This window comes from Brassica napus, chromosome C5 (genome assembly GCF_020379485.1).
Source record: "Brassica napus cultivar Da-Ae chromosome C5, Da-Ae, whole genome shotgun sequence".
In the NCBI taxonomy this organism is placed as follows: Eukaryota; Viridiplantae; Streptophyta; class Magnoliopsida; order Brassicales; family Brassicaceae; genus Brassica; species Brassica napus.
This window is the reverse complement of record NC_063448.1, coordinates 28055961-28077867: the sequence shown is the minus strand read 5'-3', so window position 1 is coordinate 28077867 and position 21907 is coordinate 28055961. Positions and strand designations below refer to the sequence as shown.

Here is a 21907-nt window from a genome sequence, read left to right as displayed (position 1 = left end):
TGGAGAAACAAAAATGAGAAAGAGAGCAATACGCAGCATTTAGAGATTAGGTCTAAGAGGATCCGGGTTTGACCCGACTGGGATTGGGTGGGTCGGGTAGCTTAGGTTGGATCATGTAGTTTAGTAATTTCATTAAGGGAATTCGGGTCTTTACGTACCCTAGTCCCATGTTTACTATTTTAAAATAAATAAATGTTAAATAATATTTTAATAACGGGATAAAGGGGAATTTTTCAAGAGAGGGAGGGGTATATGGAGTTAATCTCCCACTTTATTGGTTTCTCTTCAATTTTCTCTCCGTCGGCTTACCTCTCTCTCTTATCTCTGCTTCGATGTTCATCTATAGAAAAAAAAGGGATTGAAGGATCAAATATATACTGAAAGCTACGATTTTATGTTTATCAACATCATTCACTCAACGATTTGCCATGTCAATTGATCTATTTTATCAAAGGTTAGAGTCATGATTTTTTTTATTCAGATTAAACGATTAGTTATTTGACCTAAACACTTTGATCGTTTCTTTATTATGTCGATAGATCTCTTGTCACCATGGGTAGATCGGCCATCTCGTTTCGACTTTCAAGACATGCAATCGAAAAGTCAAAATCCACATTGATAGAAGACAATCACCTCCATGAAGACAGCTTCTCGTGCTAGAAAGAGTGATGCAGGGTTTGTCCTTGATTCTGTATCCATTTTTTTTAATTTATGCTTCCAGATTATTACTTATCATGTCACCAGCTAAAAGAAACTTTGTTTCGTTCAATCTTTTTGTGTCCTGTAACGATTTTTTCATTAAACTGGCTAGTTGTAGCTTTGAGTTAATGGTTGATACTTGTCTCAGGTACGACTTGACCCACTTGATTTTGGGAGGCATAACTGAGGCTACTTTTCGGCTTCAGAAAATACCACAACATGCAGTGGTATATTGACTTCTTCCTTTATAGCAAGTTTCTGTTCTTTGATATTTATTTATTTTTGTCAAGCAGAAAGATATTCACACTCCTTTGCTATGTGATTTTGTTATTGATTGTTTATAATTTCAGGTGGCAGTGTAGAATTTTCCTACGGTTAAAGATGCTGCAGACGTGGTGATTGCTACTATGATGTCTGGAATACATGTTAGACTTCTCTACTTGCGATTCTGAATGATATGATTTAAAGCTATTATTAGATCGAGTTTCAATTGATTGATCCGTTGAAAGTGTAATTGAAGTTCAGTGTCTAATAGAAAGTTCTACTTATCTGAATTCATTTATAAATATTGTTGTTCTGGCATGATATATTAGTAATATAGACCAACAACTTTTTATGGAGAAACAGAGGGACAGGGGACAGAAGGGATATATAGAAAAGTTCAGGCAGGGACATGGTGAAGGAGAGAGAGATGAGAATCAGTTGTAACATCACATAGCAAAGGGAAGGCACACTAATCATTTAGTAAATGTTAAATGTATGTGTTCTTTGTTAGATATGATTGTCTCATAAGTTTTATAAATTCGATCATCATTTAGTACAATCAGCATATGATTATATTAAAATTTTTAAATGTGTCCCATGATATTGGACATGGACAGAACCAAGTACCAGTAATCAAGATACAAAAGAAGACAACAACCTTGACATGACAACAGACTTATTAAACGGTTAGTAATTGCTTATCTATTATAACTAATTCATAAGGTGAAAGAAAAGTATGACTTATTGTAGTTACTTGCCTCAGTGATGTATATAAGGGTTTATATTAATGGTAGTCTTATATAACACCAGGTTTATTTCGATACGGTTTTAAATGACCAAAAAGAATTCATACATTTGTAGAAATCAAAAGAATAACAAGCTTATTGAAATGAATTATTGGAAGAAAAAAAACAAATGCTTTTCCATAACTAATAAAAACTTTTTGAACCAGCAAGCATTCTTCCACCATAGAGAACATGTGAATGACTGAAATCTGCAAAGAACAAAAGTGGAAATTCATTATACGGCTTATTATTTAATGGATACAGAAGAACACGCATACAAATATCTTTTTTTTTTTTTAAAGAACACATCCAAACATAACTGTGTAAGACATCAAAACTATCAAAAAGACATACCTTATTACCTCGTCTGTTAAAGGTTGTCGAAAACTTCTTTGAAAACTACATTTATAGTTTTTTCTGAAGTTTGCCATTTTCAATCCCTTTTTTGAATTTACTCTAGAAACAGCCACATATAGCCTGACCTTGTGAAAAGACAGTGGTAATATTAGTTTTTTTTTACATCAAAAGGCTATTCTATCACTCAAACTAGAGGTGTTTTAAGAATCCAGACCGGGATAGAACAACCAATAAACAATAAATCTCTATGAAACGTTCTCGCAGTCTTGGCTAAAGTATCTGCCGTATTGTTCTGGGCCCTTGGTATGTGGAAGATCTTGAAGTCGTGGTAGCGTCTTTTTATAGCTTCGAATTCTGCTAGTTCCATGGAGATGGTTGGCCATGCGCTTGGGTCCTTTATCATTGAAATTACATCCTTGCAGTCAGTTCCAAAGGATTGGCATGAAGTATGTTGGGACATGTTCTCCATCGCCCATATGAGCGCATCCAATTCCGAGTGTAGTGGAGACAGTCGTCTCACATTATTTCACAATCCTAAGAGTTGATCTTTTCCAGTTTCATCTAGCCACATCCATCCATAACCACTGTAGTATCACTACAAGAAAACAGCAAGGATACTGAGGGAAAAAATCGTCGGAATTTCGTCGGAATAACGTTATTCCGACGAAATTCCGACGAAACAAGTCCTCGGAAATAATTCCTCGGAATTTCTTCTTTCCTCGGAAATCCCTCTGAATTTTCCGACGAAATTCCGAGGAAACAAATTTCCGAGGAAATTCCGAGGATCACTAGTTTGTCGGAAATCTCCTCGGAATATACCGAGGGAGAACTTCGTCGGGATATTTCCTCGGAAGTTCATCGATCGATGCGTTTTTGGACATATATCCATCGATCGATCGGAATATACCGAGGGAAATCTTCCTCGGAATATTCCGAGGAACATGTCCCTCGGTATATTCCGAGGAACATGTCCCTCGGTATATTCCGAGGAACATGTCCCTCGGTATATTCCGAGGAAAGGTTTCCCTCGGTATATTCCGAGGAAGATGTCCCTCGGTATATTCCGAACGTTTTTTAATAAACAGATCGATCGATGGATTTATGTCCAAAAACGCATTGATCGATCGAGTAAAAAATATAATTAATTTCCTCGGAATGTAAAAAATATTAATTTTTTAAAAAAAATAAAATTTTTGAAATTTAAATTCGAAAATATAAAATTAAAATTAAAATTGAAATCATATTAATTAATATTCAAAGTTTCACAAATAAAAATAAAACATTCCGAGTTTTTGGAAAAACTCTGCGGACTATTTGGATTGAGTGCAGGGGAGAGGACATCTGGTCTTTATTGGACTTCAGAGCTGTTGAACTTCTGGGAAACGATTGGCACAGGGGTTTATAGATCTTCTCAGGCAAAGGAGTCACTTATCCGGAGCCCAGTACTGAGATATGCCACACGCCTCATTGGCTCATTGCTATACGGGACAACCACAGCCGCATCAGTCACGCAATGGGAGTTGTGCCTCCTGTACCAAGGTGTGAGGCATTTGCTACCGGCATTTGGAAAATCTACATTCCCACCTGCTACTGCCTTCAACATGGGAGCGGTGCTGGCCGCAAACTTAGCAGGATACAAGGGGAAAGTAACCAAATCCAAGAGCAGTGCATGTGGATTTGGTGTAGTGATTACTCGGATCCTTACACATGTGTGTGTAGACTGCGAGAACCATCAGGTAGCACTAGACAGATCGAACAAAATTGCTTGGAACTACCTGGATGTCATTTCTCTAGTAAGTAAGGAGTTCATAGCTGGTCCCCACTCGAGGATCGATCGGGATGGTCCTTACGTCTACGTATTCGAGGACCGAGCGAAGAAAACACTCTACTGCCACCTGCCTCAGATCGGCCTGACTGCTCTACTTTCAGAGGCTGCAGTTGAGTTCCTACCCCCTGCTACCGCACTAGTAGACAAGCCATCCTTCTTCACGCCAAAATATCAGACCAAAGGCAAGGCCGTGGTTGATGAAGAAGGAGAAGATGAGGCTGCACAAGCCATTCCAGATGATTCACAACCCCATCAGCTACTCCCATCAGACTCCAGCCAGTACAAGCTGCAAGAGCTTCCACCGAACGCCACTTCGCGCCAGCAACAACATTGGAGAGATCAGAGCATAAAGACAAACAACGACATGCTACACAAGATCTGGGCTGCCATTTCATGTATCAGGCCGTGTCGTTGCCAAAAGGATGATGTAGTTCATCGGGACAACTCTCCATCCAGCTCTGGTTCGGGTTTGAGTGGTACACACAGGGTAAGAAAGAGGTCCAAGAGACTCAAAGATGCAGGAACATCTGGAGCAGGAGACGAGGAGTAGGAGCTATCACCCGCCAGTATTGCCATTTGATTTCCGACCGCGCTATTTTATTTTCTTTTCTATTCTAACTTTTTATGGTCTTATTTTCTGTTAATTTTGAACTTAGTTTTTTTTTTTTTTTTTTTCTTAATTATGAGTTCGTATTTCTTTTACATGGTTTCTTCGTTTTATTTGGCCTGAGAAGCAAGAATGAAAGGATCATAATATTGCAGCTTTCGCCTCGAATTTACTGATGTAACACCAAATGCATCTGTTCTCACACCTCGATCTGGAGTGTTGTTGTGCCAATAACAATAGAAAACAGTACAGCGCAATCCAACCATGCCCAAATACTTGATTTCCAAAATCTCATGTATGTGTCCGTAGTATACATCATCTCCTGATGCAGAACAAACGCCAGCATCATAAGTCGTACTCGAACGTCTCCTCTTCTGAGTTGTGAATGCATATCCTCGAGTACAAAATCTCGGATATGACTTCACAACAAAGTTTGGTCCAACGACCATCTCACGTATCCAATCGTCAAATCTTTCACCTCTGGCCAAACCAGCAGACACCTATTAATAGCACATATATATATATATGTTATATCAATAAATGTGAATTAGTATAAATATGTGATAAAATATATTTTAATTTGTTTAAAGCACTCACATAAGTAAACATCCATCCAGTAAATTCTCTCTGCTTCATTTCTTCTAGTTCGTCCTCTGTGGCGTATCTATACTCGAACCGCTTTTCTGCCATGAAAATTCTGTATATGATGACAATAATGTAATTAATTAAGATTTAAATTTCAACTTGTTAAAATAAAAATTTGTAAGCTCATTTATTTACCTCTCATATTGAAGAACGTCTTCGCAGTTGGTGAGCAAATATGTTTGCAAATGACTGCGCTCCTGCTCAGTAAGTCGACAGTCCTTTGGTTTTCCGCTAAGTCGTCCAACGTCTGTGAAAATGTCTGGAACCGTAACATGATATGTTGCCCGTTCGCCTCTATCATCATGCCGAGCAGGTCTTCTGGTTTTGGTCTGAACTTTTGCTGGAAAGTAGTACTCGGCAAAGTTTGAAGTTTCTTCATTGATCATCTGTGCGACTATAGAACCTTCCACCCTACTTAAATTTTTCACCATCTTCTTCAAATGGAACATATACCGCTCATACAGATACATCCATCTATACTGCACAGGACCACCAAGTTCCAATTCTCTTGCCAGGAGAATAACAAGATGCTCCATAACATCAAAAAATGAGGGAGGAAATATCTTCTCAAGGTTGCACTGAATCACGGCTATGTTAGTCTTCAAATTTTCAATACCTTCAAGAGTCACTGATCTCGTGCATAAATCGCGGAAGAAACCACTTATCCCTGCAATTGCTTCATGAACATTTCGTGCTAATAGTTCCTTGAAGGCGAACGGAAGGAGGCGCTGCATCATTACATGGCAATCGTGGCTTTTCAAGCCAGTAGACTTTCCTTCCTTTCTGTCGATACAGTTACGCAAATTTGATGCGTAAACGTCTGGAAATTCCACATCGTTTGAAATCCAATCAAAGAACGCATCTTTTCCCTCTGCATCAAGTCGGTATATGGGAAAAGGAGCCCTACCATTCTCATCAACATGAAGTTCTGAACGAGCACATATATCGACTAAATCCAGTCTTGACTTCAAATTATCCTTTGTTTTACCTTGAACATTAAGGATCGTGTTCATAAAATTGTCAAAAAAGTTCTTCTCAATATGCATGACATCTAAATTATGCCTTAGCAGATGATCCTTCCAGTATGGCAGATCCCAGAAAATACTTTTTTCGTGCCAGTTATGTAGTTCTCCAACAGCATCTACCGCAAAACGCTCATGTCCACCGACGTCTGGCGTCCTTTCTGCACCAAAATCTCTTAGTTGTATCTTCAAATCTTTCCCACAAATTTCCGGAGGTGGACTGTCAAACACTCTCTTGTTCTTCGTAAACAAATTCCTACTCCTACGATATGGATGATCAGGCGGTAGGAATCTCCTGTGACAGTCAAACCAACACGTTTTCCTTCCGTGTTTTAGTTGGAAAGCATCAGTGTTATCTTGACAATATGGACATGATAGCCTTCCATGCGTTGTCCATCCAGACAACATACCATATGCTAGAAAATCACTTATTGTCCACATTAGTACTGCCCGCATTTGAAAGTTTTCTTTACACGAAACATCGTATGTTTCAGCACCTTGAGCCCATTGTTGTTGCAACTCATATATTAGTGGCTGAAGAAACACATCAAGTGATCTCTTAGGATGCTCTGGTCCGGGAACGAGAATCTAGAGAAACAAAAACACTCGTCGCAAGCACAAGTTTGGGGGTAGGTTGTATGGTGTAAGAATGACGGGCCATAGAGAATACTGTCTTCCACTCTTGCCAAACGGACTGAAACCATCAGTACATAATCCAAGGTAGACATTTCTTCTCTCATACGCAAAGTCGGGATACTTTGATTGAAAATGCTTCCACGCTTTTGCATCTGAAGGATGTCTGATCTCACCATCTGTTGAGTGCTCCGCATGCCATCTCATTGGTTGCGCTGTGCGTTCAGACATATACAACCTCTGCAACCTTTCCGTCAAAGGTAAATACCACATCATTTTATATGGCACTGGAACTCTTCCACTCGTATCTTTATAACGAGGCTTTCCACAAAATTTGCATGTAACCCGCTGTTCATCCGCCCTCTAATAAATCATGCAGTTGTCGCTGCATACATCTATTACCTGATACGATAAACCAAGACCAGCTACGAGTTTCTGAACCTCGTAGTATGAACCAGGAGCTACATTATCCTCGGGTAGAATACCTTTTACAAAATCAGCAATCGCATCCACACAGTCTTCAGCCAAATTATAATCTGTTTTAATGCCCATCAATCTTGTAGCAGATGATAAAGCTGAATGACCATCTCTGCAACCTTCGTACAATGGTTGCTTTCCAGCATCCAACATATCATAAAATCTCCTAGCTTGTGCATTGGGTAAATCTTCCCCTCTAAAATGATCATTTACCATCTGCTCAGTACCTACACCATAATTTACATCCGTTCTAATTGGTTCTTCTAATCTAACCGCTGGCTGAGGTTCGCTAGTACTACCATGTTCATAATCAGTTTCCCCATGATGATACCAAATTTTGTAACTTCGTGTAAACCCACTCAAATATAGATGAGTCCAAACATCCCACTCTTTAATAACCTTCCTATTTTTACAATTAGAGCAAGAACATCTTAACATACCTGTTTTTGCTTCCGGTTGTCGGTGAACTAACCCCATGAATTCGGTTATACCTCGTTGGTATTCTTCCGTAAGCAATCTCGTGTTCGGATCCAAATGAGGTCGATCGATCCAAGACGAAAATAATTTGAAGAATACATATTTTTTATGAATCAAATTCGTGTGTAAATAGAGTAAGAGGGAGGATGAAGATATGGAGTGAATGAAGAGGAAGAGGGAGTGCTTGTATTTATAGTTTAAATCCTGCCGACAGACCGAGGAAATTCCGACGGAATTCCGACGGAAAAGGCTAGTTCGTCGGAATTTCCTCGGAATTTTGTAAAATCCCCAACGGCTATAATATTTCCTCGGAATTCATCGGTTTTTTCCGAGGAACACATTTTTCCTCGGAATTTCCTCGGAATATTCCGACGGATCGATATTTCCTCGGAATTCCGTCGGTATATTCCGAGGAAATTCCTCGGAATTCCGTCGGTATATTCCGAGGAAATTCCTTGGGATAATTTGAGAATTTCATTTTCTGTCGGAATGTCCGTCAGAATACCGCTGTTTTCTTGTAGTGTATGACTCTGCCGTCCAAGATCCATCTACCAAGCATATACTGTTAAAGCAGTAACATGTTATAATGCAACAAACACGTTTAGAAATACTGATTTAGCCATTGGTCTGCTAAAACCATCTTAAAGGTATCTCCAAAAGATGTGTTATGCCTCCAAGAATGTAAGTACTTAACTTGAACTCACCATTTATTCTTATAAGGCCTGAGTTTTGTAAGAGGATGAAAAATAGTCATTTTTGGAGGATCTGCGTAGAATGATATGGTTTTGATGTTATTGGGGAAGAGGTAAGCTAGTTAGGCAAGGGTAGGGTAAATGTCATAATAATAGCTAGGATTTTGTTAGTTGTGATTTTTAGTATTAAATAGCGAATATACTATTCGATTTTATTCCAAAACTGATTCGTTTGTTATAAACTTAACGTAATAACACGACTATCGGTTTTTAATTATTAGATATTTTACGTGATTTGCAAGATTAGAAACAAAAAAATCTTGTGGTAGTTGACTAATATCGTACTTGTTATGATAATTGCTTAAATATAGGAATAAATTTTGGAAGATAATTTCTTTTAGGAAAATAATAAATGATTAGTTTTGAATTTGAATATGTGTTACAAAAAAACAAAAGAATTTGAATTAAATAATTTATAGTGATAATATCGTGTTTTTTAAGTTAGTTTTGATGTTGAATTACATGATTTTTAGTAATATTGATATAAATTATGATCTTAATCTATACCATGTATTTGTATTTATCTAATATACTGATTTTGATTCTACAGACCAAAATCATTAATCTGATGCGATGAACGAAGATAGTATCACAATTTAATTAGATTTTTTAACAATGATATACAACGATACAAAGGAAAGGAACTATTGTATTTCGATGGTTTAGTAATGATTTGTAATAGTATGGTTTAGTAATAAGACAAAACTTCTGTGTGTTAGTAATTGTATACAACGATATGTAGGAAATTGCTGTCATTTGGTTTGGTAATGGTTTTGTAATTTACGGTTTAATAATAAGGCACACGTGTGTATCGGTTTAGTAAAGAAGCAAAATATTGTGTTTAAATGCCAGTGGTAGCAATTATTGAAGAAAACTTAGGGTTTAGGGTTAAGTACAAAATGTACTCATGTTTTTATAATTTAGAATATAGGAAGTTAGGAGGGTGTATTCAATCTACAGTTTAAGGTGATTTGATTTTTAATGAGGTTTTAGATGAATTCAGTGAATTGCAGAGATTAAAGAAATTTTTGTTAAACAACTCTAGAATATCACCTAAAACCATGAAATTTGAGTTTTAATTTTTTTTAACTAAGAAACTCCACCCAAACATTTTAAAAAATCACTTGAAAACTTTAAAACTCCACAATTTAAAATATTTCCAATAATAGTGCATTTCAGAGTACTTTATAAAATGTCAAGTTCAATGACTAATAGATTCCTGGTTAAGGAACAACCCTAAGATGCTCTTGAGGGTCGATCTTGTGATGATTTGGTGGTGATGGATCAGGTTACTAACACTGATGGGTTGATGATCGATTATAGATTGATAAAAGGGGAAAGATGGTCGATGGTAGAGATGGTTTCAGTGGTGATCTGCGGAAGGATCAGAAACTGGTTTGATTGATCTTAGTCCGTGAGAGGCAGCCCCACTAGTGAACAAGATCGAGGCTTTAAGGAAGATCACTCTTCTAGCCAAATTCGATGTCCACCAATTGAACAAAATGATTGATTTTATTCCGAAACTTGCAATGAGTTTTGTGTAGAAAGAAATGAATACAAACCACTCCAAGAACTTGTAGAAATCAAAAATAACATAGATAAAAACTAGGTAATCTTGAAGACCGAACAATTGAACAACTTCATGGCTTCTTTGACTTGGTTTTCTTCAGATGTCGAGATTGGTTTGATGTAAACCAATCCGAGAATTGCTTCCTTCAATTGTATTGTCTTTGATCTGGTTATTGGCCCATTGGAGAAAGATAATGGGTCTTGGTCTTGTGTAGAATGAGTTGAGAAAGTTATGTCTGATCTAGACTTGTCTTTGGGCCGAGATCCATCTCGTCCAGGTCCATCTCGTTCAAGTGTAGTGTTCAGCTCGTCCAGCTCCTCTTCAGTGCCACTCTCCTCTAGCTGGTTCAGCTCCTTCTCCGAAAGATCAGCTATTGGTTCAGCCATGCTCGTATCATCCCCTCCTCCTTTAAAAGGATTTGTCTTCAAATCCATATCATCTGCACGAAAAGGGATAATCTTTTAAGCATTATTGTTGATCCGTTCAAGCACAGTGAAAGGACCAAACGTCCTTGGCATTAGTTTGGACTTTATTTCTTAAGGAAACCTCTCCTTTCTCAAGTGGATCCATACGAGATCTCATGGTTCCAGCAACAGCTCATGTCTCTTCTTGTTTGCTTGTTTCTCATACTCCTTGGTCCTCTTCTCAATGTTCCTTTTGACCTGCTCATGCAATGAAACAACAAACTCGGCCTTTGCCTTGCCATCAAGATTAGTTTGCTCATTTGATAGTAAAGGCATACGATCTAGAGGAGTCAAAGGATTGAATCCGTAGACAACCTGAAAAGGTGAGAACTTTGTAGCACTATGCACAGCATGATTATAAGCAAACTCTACATGTGGAAGACAATCTTCCCAAGTTTTGACGTTCTTTTTATTCACAACACGCAAGAGAGTAGACAAAGATCTATTAACTACTTCAGTTTGCCCATCAGTTTGAGGATGACAAGTAGTATAGATTTTCAACTTTGTTCCAAGTTTAGACCATAATGTTTTCCAGAAATGACTAAGAAACATAGTATCCCTATCAGACACTATTGATCTAGGCATGCCATGCAAACGAACAACTTCTCTAAAGAAAAGATCAGCAACCATCAAAGCATCATCAGTCTTGTGACATGGAATGAAATGTGCCATTTTTGAGAACCTATCAACATCTACAAAGATAGAATCTCTGTCCTTTCTAGTTCTAGGCAATCCAAGCACAAAATCCATTGATATATCAATCCTGGAGGATCAGGAATGGGAAGGGGAGTATACAAACCTTCAGGCCGAGCTTTGGCTTGGCTTGGGTGCAAGTCACACATCTGCTGCAAACTCTCTCCACATCTCTTCTAATGGTCGGCCAGTAGAAATGCTCTTTCAAGTGGGCCAGTGTTTTGGCAACTCTAAAGTGTCCCATCAATCCTCCTCCATGTGCTTCCCTAACATTCAACTCTCTCGAAGAACAGTGAGGTAGACAAAGTCGATTTTCATAAAAAAGAAAACCATCAACTTGATAAAACTTCCCACTGGTATGTTTCTTACTTTCTTCAAATTGAACTTTAAAATCTTGATCATCTTCATAATAAGACTTTATTTGTTCAAATCCAGCAACTTAGCTTCAATAGAAATGAAAAGAGTGTACCTTCGGGACAGTGCATCAGCCACAATGTTTTCTTTACCTTTCTTATAGTGGATCACATAAGGAAAGGTCTCTAAGAACTCTACCCATCTGGCGTGTCTCTTGTTGAGCTTGTGCTGTCCCTTCAAGTGTTTCAAGGACTCATGATCAGTGTGTATAACAAACTCCTTTGGCCAGAGATAGTGCTGCCAAGTTTGGAGTGCTCTAATCAAAGCATAGAGTTCCTTGTCATAGGTTGGGTAGTTCCGCATTGTTCCACTTAGCTTCTCACTGAATATGCTATTGGTCTCTTCTCCTGCATCAGCACAGCTCCAATACCTACACCAGAAGCATCACATTCAATTTCAAAGGTCTTAACAAAATTTGGAAAAACTAATAAAGGAGCATTAGTCAACTTCCCTTTTAGGTTTTGGAAAGCATCCTTTTCTGCTTTTTCCCACTTGAAGCCCACATTCTTCTTGATAACCTCAGTGAGTGGTGCAGCTATGGTGCTAAAGTCCTTCACAAATTTTCTGTAAAAGCCGGCAAGGCCATGGAAACTTCTCACCTCGCCCTAGGACTAGGCCAATCTTGGATAGCTTTAACCTTCTCCTTGCCACTCAGATTCCCTGGGCTGTTACAACAAAACCTAAAAACATAAAGTGATCTATTCCAAAAGTACATTTCTTAAAGTTAGCAAACAAGAACTCTTTCCTAAGCGCTTATAAAGCAGATCTCAAGTGATGCACATACACAGTCATGTTCTTGCTGTAGATCAAAATATCATCAAAATAAACAACCACAAAGTGCCCAATAAATGACCTCAAAACATGGTTCATCAGCCTCATGAATGTACTAGGTGCATTGGTAAGCCTAAATAGCATAACTAACCATTCATACAATCCATACTAAATTTTGAAAGTAGTTTTCCACTCATCACCTTCTTTCATCCTAATTTGGTGATAACCACTTTTCAAATCTACTTTAAAAAACACACAAGAACCATATAGCTCATCTAACATATCATCAAGTCTAGGGATAGGATGTTTATACTTTACAGTGATGTTGTTGATGGTTCTTCAATCTACACACATGCGCCAGCTTCCATCTTTATTTGGCACAAGGAGTACTGGTACTGTGCATGGACTCATGCTTTCTCGGATGTGACCTTTCTAAATGAGTTCATCCACTTGCCTCTGAAGTTCTTTTGTTTCTTCAGGGTTGGTTCTATAGGCAGGGCGGTTCGGAAGAGAGTCTCCAGGGACCAAATCTATTTGGTGTTCAATACCACGCACGGGAGGCAGTCCTTTTGGGCTCTCATCTGGAAAGACATCACCATAATCCTGCAAAAGAAACTCAAGTTCACTCGGTAGAGCCGGTGCAAGGTTAGAAGAAGACATTAGTGCACCTTTAAAAACAAATAAGAGCATAGATTGTTGAAGACGCAAAGCTTTCTTATTCTCACTGTTTTTGGCTAAGAGATGAGTCTCCTTCTTTTGCTTATCAGCTGGTTTCTCTTTGGATTCCTGTCGCCTGAGTTTGAGTTGAAGCTGATCTTCATGTACCTCTTGTGGAGACAAGGGAGCCAGCACAATCTTCTTGTTCCTGTGGGTGAAGGAATGACGGTTTGTGAACCCATCATGTATGACTCTTTTATCATACTACCAAGGTCTTCCCAACAAGATATGCTGGAATCCATGGGCAGTACATCACACACAATCTCATCTTGGTATCTCCCAATGGTTATAGGAACCATTACTTGATTAGTAACCTTCAGCTCGACTTCCTTATTCAACCATTGAACAAGATATGGTTTAGGATGCTTCCTTGTTTTCAATCCAAGCTTTTCTACAAGAGATTCACTAGCAACATTAGTGCACCTTCCACCATCTATAATCAAACTGCATACTTTATCATAAACTACGCAACGAGTATGGAAAATATTCTCCCTTTGATCATCTTCATCTGGCTTGGATTGGACTGTCAATGACCTCCTTGTTACCGGTAGTTCTCCACGAACTGGATAATCTATGGCTTCTTCATCAGATACATCAGCTTTCTCTTCTTCTGATATCACCTCGCCACTGTCCAGTATGATCATAACTTTTTTGTTGGTGCAATCACTCGCATAGTGTCCCATACCGTTACACTTGAAACACTTAACATCTCTAGATCTGGTAGATGTTGCCTTTCATTTATCCTCACGCTCCTCCTTTGGTTTCACAAAAGACTTATCATCCTTGGTAGTAGACGACTTGTATTTGTTTCCATAAGACCCTTCGGCTGAGGATTTTCTCTTTAGTTGCTGCTCAATGTGGATGTCATTGTGGAGTAGCTCATAGATGTCCTCATACTCCTGCATCTCTAAGCGGTCCTGGATGTCTCTGTTTAGCCCAGCCTGAAATCGAGCCATAGTGGCTTCAGATGCTTCTTCAACAGCTGCTTTGATCATGAGTATTTCCATCTCTTGGTAGAAGTCCTCCACACCTTTGGTTCCTTGGGTAAGCCTCCTGATTTTTTGATACACCTCTCTACCATAGTAACTTCAGTACAAGAAAACATGAGATTAAAGACGGCGGTATTCCTCGTGAGTTCGTCGTCAAAGAGGCTTTACGAGGAATTAGCGAGGAAACACGTTTCGTCGTTAATTCGTCGTAACTTAGCGAGGAAAACATTTCATCGTAAAGACGAAGTACATCATTTCGTCGTAAAGACCACATAATCATTCCACGTAAGGAGGTCGCTATATTTCATCGTAAATACCTCGAAAGCAGTTCCTCGTAAATTACACGTAAATATCTTGAAAGTATTTCCTTGTAAAATACACGTAAATACCTCGAAAGTATTTCCTCGTAAAATACTCGTTTAACCTTCATCGTCATTTCTTCGTTAACTTTCCACGTAAATAAGTTGTAATTTAGCTACGAATTTACTTCTTTTTTTATTTTACAGAATTTAAAAATATAATTAAAATAATAATTAAAATAATTTAATTTATTAATAAAATTATAATTTAAAATAAAAATGAATACAAAAATATTTTATATATAAATAAGTTTTGAATTTATAATACAACAACCGGAAAAAAAAAGAACTAAGGGTCGTTCATCGCCTGGTAGAATTCCTCACTCCTCCTCGCAACATCCGCCTCGTTATGTAATGGGGAGTAAGCATGTTCTTTCGAAGGCCCTGCAAAAAAAATTAATATTTGAAGTTAACATCAACAGTATTAACAAATTCTATAATTAACTATTTCTATAAATCTAGCTAAATTCCCTACATTAACCACCTAATCAACACTAATTAACAAAATAGAGAGGGAGTGGAGAGGAAGTTGAGACGAAATGAAAGTGTGAGCGCTCGCGAGTATATAAGAGATTAGATATCCTCGTAATTTCCTCGTAAATTTACGAGGAATTACAAAGGCCCGCGTTTGTTTCCTCGTAAAGCCCACGTTAAATTACGAGGAAATAGCAAGGCCCGTGTTTTTATTTTACAAGGAAATAGCAAGGCCCGCGTTTTTCGGTTACGAGGTCTTTACGACGATTTCTGCTTACGTGGAATTAACGAGTTCCGCGTTCTTTATTTTTTAATTTCGTCGTTATTTCCTCGTTATTTTACGAGGAAATTACGACGATTATGTTTAAATCCCTAAAATCCGAAACCCCAAACCCCATCTTCCTTATCTTCTACTTCATATATTCCAAACCTCCAACCCATCTTCCCTTTAACCTCAATCTATTCTTTCCATTCCAAACCCCAAATTCTAAAACCACAATTCCTTAACTTATAATCTCAATCTCTTATTTCTAATACAAACTCCCATTACCTTACACAAAATCAAATTATATAAATAGTTTTTCGTGATTAAATCCATCAAATCACATGCATTAAGTCTGAAAATAAATCTTGTTAAAAACAAATACATCAATCGGATACATCGACATTCTCGTCATCACTAGAAACATCATCATTTTCATTAAACTCGTCTTCAACAGCTTCGTCCGTGGCAACGTCTGTAAGATCTTCGTACTCATGATTATGTGGATCAATGAGAAGGATGTCATCAATTTCTTGTTCAGGTTCCTCGACTTCATTTATCTGTTCTTCTTGCAATGGTGGTTCTTCTCCACTGATGATTCGTCCACGAGGTGTAACTTTGATCACGGCTAACAAATTTATTCCTGATTCTCTCATCCGAGGGTATGGAAGGAAGCTAACTTGGTCTGCTTGTAAAGCTAGGTTGCCGGAAAAAAAACGTGTTACAACTACAAAGTTGGTGGATTCAAAATTTCCTCGCTAAGTAGACGTAAAATATTTCCTCGTAAAGTACACGCTACATTTACGTCGAGTTTACGAGGAAAGCGTATTTCCTCGTAAAAGCCACGTAACATTACATCGACTTTACGACGAAATGATTTCGTCGTTATTTTACGAGGAAATAACGTTGATTTTATATTTCCTCGTAAGTTCCTCGTAAAGTCGACGTAAATTTACGAGGATTAGTTTTCCTCGTTAAGTTTTCTCGCTAAACTTGTGTTTTCTTGTAGTGCTTGGAACAAAACTCCATGAGTGTCTTTAGCTCAAACCAAGAGGCAACTTGTGGTTCTCAGTCCTTCTCCTAATAGTAACAATCTGATCCCACCAGTGCAAGGCATAACCATTGAACTCCGTCACAGCAAGCCTCACCTTCTTTGATTCTGAGTAGTTCTGGCAGTCAAACACAAGCTCAATCTTCTTTTCTCAATCAAGGTAATCATCTGGTTTGTTGGTTCCACTGAAGATAGGTATCTGAAGCTTGAGGTTTCCAAGATTATCATCATGTCTGTCCCTTGGTGCCCGACGTGTAGCGGTTCTGGTTTGGGAGGCTGCTCGACCTGACCTTGCAGATCTTACTGACCGTTCTTCTTCTTCAGTGCTACGACCATAGGAGGTATCTGGATCCTCATGTTCTCCAACCACTGCAAGTCGCTTGCCTTTTCTCTTTTCCCTAGCTACTCTCCTAACCTGTGAAGAAGTTCCAAATACATTGTTAGTAGGACGAGTGGCTCCAACAAATTCAAGCTTTTTATCCATCTCTTTCATAACAGTAGCTAATAAGGCTTCAATCTGTGCTTTGTCCAATCTAGCCACTGGTCTCTCGTCTCGTTCCTGCTCGCTTTCATACATGATTTCCTGTAAAAGACTCAACAAGAGAAGTAAGTACACAAAAGATATAGCCGAAGCCTCACTTAGTGTTTCTCTCAAGTGTTTCGCTCAATGATTTTTTTCTTTTTTTCTGTGTATTTCTCAGTGATTCCAGGAGTTCAATGATCAGACAAACAAACTCAAAACCAGAGAAGTAAAATCCCCAAAACCCCCAAGAAATAGATAGACAGATTGCAAGATTTTTGTTTGCAATGAGCTTTACCACGAGAGACTGGATTTCTTTTCAGTCTGGTTGGATTCCTCTTCAGCTTTTTGATACTTTGATCGTTTCTATTTTTTTTAAAAAAAAAAAACTGGTTGGCCCCCTTGCAGATACAACAGATAGGAAGTGAAGAAGAACTGCCAAGAAACAGAGAAAAATAGGTTCCCAAAACAAAAACAAAAAGATGAATCGAGAAACCCCTTTGATCAGACGCCCTCAAGCTGCTCTGATACCACTTAATAGATTCCTGGTTAAGGAACAACCCTAGGATGCTCTTGAGGGTCGATCTTGTGATGATTTGGTGGTGATAGATCAGGTTACTAACACTGATGGGTTGATGATCGATTATAGATTGATAAAAGGGGAAATATGGTCGATGGTAGAGATGGTTTCAGTGGTGATCTGCGGAAGGATCAGATACTGGTTTGATTGATCTTAGTCCGTGAGAGGCAGCCCCACTAGTGAACAAGATCGAGGCTTTAAGGAAGATCACTCTTCTAGCCAAATTTGATGTCCAACAATTGAACAAAGGAATCACGAGTTTGTAAGAGATTTTGATAACAAAAGTGATTGATTTTATTCCGAAACTTGCAATGAGTTTTATGTAGAAAGAAAGGAATACAAAGCACTCTAAGAACTTGTAGAAATCAAAAATAACTTATATAAAAACTAGGTAATCTTGAAGACCGAACAATTGAACAACTTCATGGCTTCTTTGACTTGGTTTTCTTCAGATGTCGAGATTGGTTTGGTATAAACCAATCCGATAATTGCTTCCTTCAATTTTCTTGTCTTTGATCTGGTTATTCATTAGAGAAAGATAATGGGTCTTGGTCATGTGTAGAATGAGTTGAGAAAGTTATGTCTGATCCATACTTGAGATTCATCTCGTCCAGGTCTATCTCGTTCAAGTGAAGTGTTCAGCTCGTCCAGCTCCTCTTCAGTGCCACTCTCCTCTAGCTGGTTCAGCTCCTTCTCTGCAAGATCAGCTATTGGTTCATCCATGCTCATATCAAAAACGGTGGATTTTAAATGAGTTTTTGAAATTCATGTTTTAATAACTGTGGATTTGTCATTTTAATATAAATCACCTAAAATTCTGAGTTCAATACACCCCCTTAGTATTGTTGAAATCTGGTAAAAAGTCTTCTCGCATACTCGTAAGACTTTACATTTATTTTCATTTGATCATGGGTTTAACCTTGTGTCTATTTTGCTGGGTTTGATGAGTATTTAATTATTTTATTAAATGGCAGAATTTAATAGAATTAAAAAAAATTCTGTCAGTTTACTAGAATTAAAATGAAGACGTTTTTTTCTATTGGCATATGCTCTTGATTGTGTGACTTGGGCTGGTTTAATGCTTTGACTTCGTTAAATATAAATATTTTCTTTAATTATCAAGAATGACTTAACGTTTTTGATTTCTTGTGTCAGTCTTTCAGATTTTTGGGAAAACTTAATTTAGTTATTCAGCATATGTCTGACCATGAGAAGAAAAAAAAGAAATTCAAATTCCAAGTACGGTGGTACCATAGTATTGATGGAAATGAATTTTGTGAGTCAACGCCGCAAACTAATTTTGGGAGAAGTCTGCTACATATAAATCGTTTGCCACAGGAAATAGAATTGTTGTTGATATTGTTCAAAACATTCTTATTCCGTCAATGCTTTAACGTGAGTAGTAGAAAGATTGACACAAAAAAAAAATGAAAAATCTTATATCAATGTGACTGAAAATAGCATGTCTATTGTAGTTTATAAAGTCAATATGGTTTAAAATAACGAAAGAGAATGGTGGTTTTGATGCCACAAACAATATCATGATATGCATATTTGCAACAAAAACAAAAATGTGTTTGGAAAAATAATCCAAAACATACAAGTTAAATTTTACAAATCAACATGAGAGAACTATGAAAATAGTTGTATGTAAAATGTTAATTAATATTATAATTGTTGACTATTAGTTTATATAGTTGTGCTTAAGTTTAAAGTATATGGTTTGAGGTTTTTAAAATAAAATTGAGATTAAGTTAAAATTTAGGATAAATATTTTAAAAATAATTTGGTAAATTTAGAATTTCTATAATGAACAGGTTTTACTCTAGTACTTAGATTATTTGTAAACATTAGGTTTATGGTATTAGATTGAAGGTTTGGAGTATAGTGTTCAGATTTAATATTTAATATTAGAATTTAAGATTTATAATTAAATAATTAAAATAATTAAAATGTTGAAGTTTAAGATTTTTAGTTAGAGAATAAGGTATATGATTAATTTGGGGTATATGTATATAGGGTTTAGGGTTTGATTGAAAAAATTAGATTGTATTTTGTGGTTTATTATTTGGTGGTTTGATTTTATTTTGTAAATATATAATTTGAAATGTTATTAGTTTGGAGTAGTATATTTTTCTAATAGGAATATAATTTATTTAAAAATCAAGGTTTAATGTATTATGATATATGTTGGTATGAGGTATTTGGTTTATGGTTTAGGATTAAGATTTAGAATGAAGTATATGATTAAGTTTTAGAATATACTTTGGATTTTATTTTTTTAATTTATATTATAAGTTTGAAAATATTAGATTTATGACTTTATATATAGGTTCAAGTTTGGGGTTTAGGGTAATAAGATTAGAGTGTAAATTTAAGATTTACTGTTTGAAGTTTTGGATTAAAATTTGAGATTAAAATTTTAAAATAATTAAATTTTTAGTTTAAGTTTAATATTAAAGTTATATTATGAAATGATTGAAGTTTTAAAATTTATGTTTAGTGTTTACCGTTTTTTATATAAAAAATACAAAATACAAATAAACAAAAAATATTTTATAACTCGAAATTCATTTACAAAATTATAACATGTTTTAACATTGGTTCTAACATCACAACCGGTTTAAACTTTTCTTCATGCGTCCTTGAAATCCAACCAATAAAGAGCTTCTCTAGATCCGATTCCATCCCGTCCTCCTACCAATACACAATTCAAACAACTTCATTCAGAGTCGTCGCATATGAAACTGAAAAAACCAAAGACGTGGAACATACTTATGTTGCCTGTAAATCTAAGACAAATACCATACACAGAGAGCTCAAGTTCAGACAGAAACAAACCTTTCAAGGCAAGGAAGCTGGTGAAGATTTTCATGGCTGCTTAAACATACGATGACTCTCTACATGGAGGCTGCGGCGACTGATAAGAAGTATGGTGATCACTGAGACTAAACCCACCACCCACTAAGAACCGTTGGATCAGAGCTAGCTGAGACGGTTTCTTGCTCTGAGTTGAATGTGTCACAAGTGCAACTATGTTGTCCTTGTCTGTACTCTGCTCCGTAACAGTAGCAAAACTCATGTCCACACCTAAAGAACACAAAGAGAGATCTCAACATTGATATAAGAAACCACAAAGCCAAACACTGTCTCCACCTCTTATACCTAGCCAAGCGATGCAATGTGATATCATCTGGATATCTTTCATCAACCGGAAGAATCTGAAACTCTTCACAACTCATAGAATCATGCCAATGAACACCACAGTCCACACACACTTTCCTGCAACAACAACAACAGTTAAAAAATCAACTCTGAACAAAAAAGGAAAAGTTGGAGTCTTTATCTATTGAATCACTCACAAGCAATCAAAAGAGTCTTAGACTTGGTCATCAAAACTGAAAGTAGAGGAATTTAAGGCCTAATTTGAGATACCTAATTGACGACCTAGTCACACAAACACATGAATGAAATATAGAAGAACGGAGAGAAAGGAACAGAGGTAAAATCTACAGATCAAACCTTCAATGGAGTCTGAACACCCAAACCAATGTTCTTCCAGAAACGGTTTCCACCTTTAACAAGTCTCTTTCCTTTCCCAGATTTCTTCTAGCTGAAACACACACATAATCATCATCATAAGGACCAATTCATAAGCAAAACGATAAAGATTCATTCTTCTTACCTTAGGAAGACCTTGGGTTGCTTAAGAAAAGCTTTCCCAGTCTGCAAGAGAGAGACGAGGATGTTCAGCCATGACTACTGGTTGCCTCTGCTGCATCCGTCTCTCCTTTATCGAATCAGGGGACTTGGAATCTGAGGAGACGCATGAAGGACTGAAATTGAGGGGTTTGCGAGGTCTTGCAGAGATGATTATGAGACGTAATCGTCGTTCAAGGAGAGATCGAGGTTTAGGGCTTGGTGGAGACGACGATGATTGAGTTACAGAGTGCAAAATGGAGGAGTTTGGGAAAGACGAGATCCAGTGGCTTATTCGATTGGGATGAATAAGAAGGAAAAAAAAAACCCGAAGAAGAAGGATAGAGGATGAAAAGATAGCTTGAAGTAACCAATGAAGAAGAAAACAAAGAGAGCAAGGCTCCGACCGATGACCTTTTCGGGAACACGAGGAACGAATAGAAAAGAAACGTATAGGAATAAAATTACAAAAATGAAAAGGAATGCTTGTTCCTTATCAAATTTAACAAGGAATGCTTGTTCTATATTTCTCTACAAAAAAAAATAATGAGGAGGAACAAGAAGGAAAAACTATTCCTTGTGAATGGTGATTTTTTTTGAGAATGTTAAAGAATTCAGTCTTTTCTTTCGTTTCTTGGTCACCATTCAAAACCTAATTTTTTTTTTTTTTTGGTTCTTTGAAAGAAGAAAATGACTTGAGCATTAAAAAATTATTTTTAGGTTCCTGCTTAATGAAAATATTTATTAGCACGAATTTAATGTTGTGACAGAGTTGTGCTCCGATTTTGACACTTTTGG

General features: G+C 37.1%; 2 long non-coding RNA genes across 6 annotated transcripts; one reads left to right on the top strand and one right to left on the bottom strand.

Moving 5' to 3' along the window:
- Positions 1 to 226: 226 nt before the first annotated feature.
- LOC106424995 lies at positions 227 to 9392 on the top strand. 3 transcript variants are annotated; one of them, XR_001284985.3, is made up of 7 exons: positions 227 to 454; positions 540 to 675; positions 848 to 926; positions 1050 to 1124; positions 1327 to 1456; positions 1581 to 1649; positions 9097 to 9392. It is a non-coding gene; the product is annotated as an uncharacterized LOC106424995 (long non-coding RNA). The 3 variants fall into 3 exon arrangements; XR_007323967.1 differs by having other exon boundaries at positions 1327 to 1649; XR_007323966.1 differs by lacking the exon at positions 9097 to 9392 and having other exon boundaries at positions 1581 to 1751.
- Positions 9393 to 19951: 10559 nt separating this feature from the next.
- On the bottom strand, positions 19952 to 21535 carry LOC106424993. Of its 3 annotated transcripts, XR_001284983.3 has the most exons (6): positions 21096 to 21535; positions 20933 to 21023; positions 20773 to 20857; positions 20576 to 20692; positions 20252 to 20500; positions 19952 to 20107 (listed from the first exon to the last, which is right to left on the bottom strand). It is a non-coding gene; the product is annotated as an uncharacterized LOC106424993 (long non-coding RNA). The 3 variants fall into 3 exon arrangements; XR_001284984.3 differs by lacking the exon at positions 20773 to 20857 and having other exon boundaries at positions 19952 to 20157; positions 21096 to 21529; XR_001284982.3 differs by lacking the exon at positions 20773 to 20857 and having other exon boundaries at positions 21096 to 21520.
- Positions 21536 to 21907: the final 372 nt, after the last annotated feature.